This window comes from Colobus angolensis, unplaced genomic scaffold (assembly GCF_000951035.1).
Source record: "Colobus angolensis palliatus isolate OR3802 unplaced genomic scaffold, Cang.pa_1.0 Scaffold194, whole genome shotgun sequence".
Lineage (NCBI taxonomy): Eukaryota > Metazoa > Chordata > Mammalia > Primates > Cercopithecidae > Colobus > Colobus angolensis.
In genome coordinates this window covers 1,587,162-1,591,529 of record NW_012115088.1, presented here as the reverse complement: position 1 = coordinate 1,591,529, position 4,368 = coordinate 1,587,162, and the positions used below count along the sequence as shown (strand labels likewise).

Below are 4,368 nucleotides of genomic sequence, written 5' to 3'. Positions count from 1 at the left end.
ACAGACTGTATTCTGAATCAGATAATTCCTTTCCTGGTCTGTTATTGGGAAAAGGTGGTTGTTGGGCACTGAAACGGTCAAAGCTGATGGCAGGATAATCCGGTAGGGGGAAATGGTAGTCTGCCAAAAGTTGTTCCGGCTACTAATTGGTCCAGTAAAACAATACAGTGACCGATGCCTCACGGCCTCTTCAAGCTAACAGGACTCCAGTCGGAGTCCGCCTAGTGGCCACCGTCAGTGCCCATTAGCGTCCGACCGCCGTGTCACAGAGAGTAGGACGCACCGGGGAGGGAGCAGCCTGCGACGTCGCGAGATTTCTCGTGAGTGGCGCTTGGAGAGAGCGTCTGGTCGCCCAGCAACCGCCGCTGGTCTGCGTAGAGACCCGGCGCTGGCGAAACCGACCAAACCGGAGTTACCGACCCGACTGTCCCGCGAGCGGTGAGCTGCCCGCGGGGAATAAGCGTGGGGACCGAGGAAATCCTAGAACCGTGTTTCTCAAACTTGCCTGCCAGTAAGACTTTCTGGGACATTTGTTAAAATGCAGATCCTTGGGCCCTATCTTTAGACATATAGAATTTCCAGAAAAAATAGTCTGGAAGTCTGTTTTTAACAAATGGTTAGCTGGCAAGATTGGAAACAGCTCTAGAGGAGGGAGTCACAGGTGGAGGGGTGGTCGCGGGGCTGAGGAAGCAGCCCGGTGGGCGTGGAGCTGAGTTTGAAGGGGTTTTGAAAAGCCTAAGGGCTGGAGCCAGTGATTTAGAGCATCTGGAAGCCACTGAACCTGTGGCCTAAGTGGAAGTATAGATACTAACAGAATTCAGAAAACGTTGTCCACTGCCTCTAGCCTGTGGGAATTCCAGCAGATGAAAGACAAGGGGTCCGTTAAAATGGATCCCACCCATGTAAGAAACCTGCACATGTACCCCCCGAACCGAAAAGGTGGAAAACAACAATAACAAAAGGAACAAACAAAAAAACAAACAACAACAACAATAACAAAAAGCTAACAATAAAATGGATTCCTAGAGCCTGTAAAGAAGCTCTAAGCTGTTCCCACCGGTGGCCTGGGAGAGAGAGATCTAGCCAGAGGAGTCCCAAAGTAGCAAGAGATATCTAGAGGGTGGAAAATAGGCAAAAGCAGTTTCTCAAACTTTAGAACACAATCTCTTTTAAAAGAAAACCAAAGACATTTCACAAGTGCTGACATTATTTTTATTATGTTCTAAAATGTATCCAAATCCATTCTAGGTTCAGTTTAAACTCCCGAAGCTTTTAATTTTCTAAAACAATAAAACTACCAGTACAGTTTAAATTAATACTGTTTTTAACAAGATGAATGGTGGTGTTTTAATGAAACTAAATTCTCTCTTATGGACTGCTACAGTGCAAATTCTTTTGAGTTAACAGTCTATTATTTTGTGTTGTGGGTTGATTCAGTTCTCTCCTTTTCCATATTCAAGCTAGAACATTTTCCTATAGCTTGCTGATGAGGTCCATTGACCTTCCCTTGGTTTAATAAATACTTCACTTACATACAAAGTTTGCCTCTGTCCTTTTCCAAAATTATCTAAGGTCATTAATTTTTATCTATGTGAACACCAATTTATACACTGAAATATACAGACAGAATCCATTTCTAAAGTGAAAGTATTAAGAATATGTCATTTCAAAATATGCTGCTCTGGCATATTGACTATATTTAGTTACAAGCACTTGAAAAATGACTGGGCATGGTGGCTCACACCTGTAATCGTAGCACTTTGGGAGACTGAGGCGAGTGGATCACTTGAGATCAGGAGTTCCAGACCAGCCTGGCCAACATGGCGAAACCCCGTCTCTACTAAAAATACAAAAATTAGCCACGCGTGGTGGTGCATGCCTGTAATCCCAGCTGCTTGAGAGACAGAGGCAGGAGAATTGCTTGAACCCAGGAGGCAGAGGTTGCAGTGTGCCAAAATCGCACCACTGCACTCCAGCCTGAGCAACAGACCAAGACTCCACCTCAGGAAAAAATAAAGAAAAGCACTTGAAAAATGACAGGTAGAAGATGATTGCTCTGACTTTTATTCTGTGTTTTTGCTTTTTTGTTTTGAGACAGGGTCATGCTCTGTTTCACAGGCTGAAGTGCAGTGGCGCAATCACAGCGCACCACAGCCTTGACTTCCCAGGCTCAAGCAATCCTCCTCCCTCAACCTCCCAAACAGCTGGGACCACAGGCATGTACCACCATGCCTGGCTCATTTATTTTTTGTAGAGACGGGGGTCTCGCCATGTTGCTCAGGCTAGTCTCAAACTCCTGGGCTCAAGCAGTCCTCCTGCCTCAGCCTCCCAAAGTGCTGGGACTACAGGTGTAAGCCACCACACCCTGCCTGTTCTGTTTCTTAAAAGGAGGAGGAGAAATTTTTATATGAACAATTTCCTCCCTATACTAGAAAGTATCATTCTTACTATCAAGGACTGGAAGCTGAAGCCAAGGAAAAGCTGTAACAAACGTTTTTACAAGAACCCTTCACCAATCAACTACCCTAGCCCTAACCCAAGCTCCTTTACCTTGTCACATTTTCTTTTTTATTTTTTTTGAGATGGAGTTTCTCTCTTGTTGCCCAGGCTGGAGTGCAATGGCACAATCTTGGCTCACCACAACCTCTGCCTCCCGGGTACAAGCGATTCTTCTGCCTCAGCCTCCCGTGTAGCTGGGATTACAGGCATATGCCACCATGCCCGGCTAAGTTTTTTGTATTTTTAGTAGAGACGAGGTTTCATCATATTGGTCAGGCTGGTCTCAAATTCCTGACCTCAGGTGATCCACCCACCTCGGCCTCCCAAAGTGCTGGGATTACAATCATGAGCCACCGTGCCCGGCCACATTTTCATAATTTACTATGCTCTTAATTTTTTCTTTTCTTTTCTTTTCTTTTTGAGACGGAGTCTCACTCTGTTGCCCAGGCTGGAGTGTAGTGGTGCGATCTGGGCTCACTGCCACCTCTGCCTCCCAGGTTCAAGCGATTCTCCTGCCTCAGCCTCCTGAGTAGCTGGGATTATAGGCATGTGCCACCACAACCAGCTAATTTTTGTATTTTTAGTAGAGATGGAGTGTCACCATGTTGTCCAGGTTGGTCTCGAACTCCTGACCTCAAGTGATCTGCCCACCTCGGCCTCCCAAAGTGCTGGGATTACAGGCATGAGCCACTGCACCTGGCCTACTATCCTTTTTCTAACTTAGTATGCAAGTATACAACTCTGCGTATTTGAGTCTTCATTTCTTATGAAGGTTCCTATGCCACATTAAACTTGTATTAACTAAATTTGCTTGCTTTTCTCCTCTTGATCTGCTGTATGTCAATTTAATTACTAGGCTCAGCCACAAAACAAAACAAAACAAAACCCTAAAATGGAAGAGGTAAAATTTTGCCTTCTTTACAATAGCATAGCCATTTATGAGGTTTCAGGTGATCCAAATTTTCTCTGTTTTAGCCAAAGTTAGAAAACAGAGCCTGAAGTAAAAACTCATGTGATAGGCTGGGCATGATGGCTTACACTTATAATCCTAGCACTTTGAAAAGCCAAAGCAGGAGGATCACTTGAACCCAGGAGTTTGAGACCAGCCTGGGCAACATAATGAGACCCTGTCTGTAAAAAAAGAAAAGAAATATCTTCTTATTAAGCTTAGATGAAAAAATTCCTGGCAAGGCATGGTGGCTCATGCCTATAATTTGGCACTTTGGGAGGCTGAGGTGGGAGGATTGCTTGAGGCCATGAGTTTGAGACCAGCCTGGGCAACATAGTAAGACCCTGTCTCTACAAAAATAAAAAAATAAAAAATAAAAAATTAGCTGAGCATGGTGGTATACACCTGTAGTCCCAGCTGCTCAGGAGGCTGAGGTGGGAGAAACACGTGAGCCCAGGAGTTTGACATTGCAGTGGGCTATAATCACACCACTGCACTCAAACCTTGGCAAGAATGAACTCCTATCTGTACAAAAAAAAAAAAAAATTAAAATCCTAAATAAAACATTAGCAAACTTAATTTGCGTATATATGTTATTCTGACTAAGTTTGGTTTATCCCTGGAATGCAAAAAAATTTAACATTAGAAGTCTACCAGCCTGGGTAACATGGTACAACCCTGTCTCTACAAAAAATACAAAAATTAGGCCGGGTGTGGCTCACGCCTGTAATCCCAGCACTTTGGGAGACTGAGGTGGGCAGATCACAAGGTCAGGAGATTGAGACCATCCTGGCTAACACGGTGAAACCCCATCTCTACTAAAAAAATACCAAAAAATTAGCTGGGCATGGTGGCGGGCGCCTGTAGTCCCAGCTACTCAGGAGGCTGAGGCAGGAGAATGGCATGAACCCGTGAGGCGG

At 44.8% G+C, this 4,368-nt stretch overlaps 1 protein-coding gene across 1 annotated transcript in view; it reads left to right on the top strand.

Annotated features, from left to right (window-relative positions):
• Positions 1 to 367: 367 nt before the first annotated feature.
• The window catches only part of PPP1R42 (protein phosphatase 1, regulatory subunit 42), a 73,736-nt gene continuing 69,735 nt past the window's right edge, over positions 368 to 4,368 (top strand). Inside the window, exon 1 of the mRNA XM_011940910.1 lies at positions 368 to 438. The gene's annotated coding sequence lies outside the window, so the exon portion shown is untranslated. The remainder of the gene's footprint in view (positions 439 to 4,368) is intronic.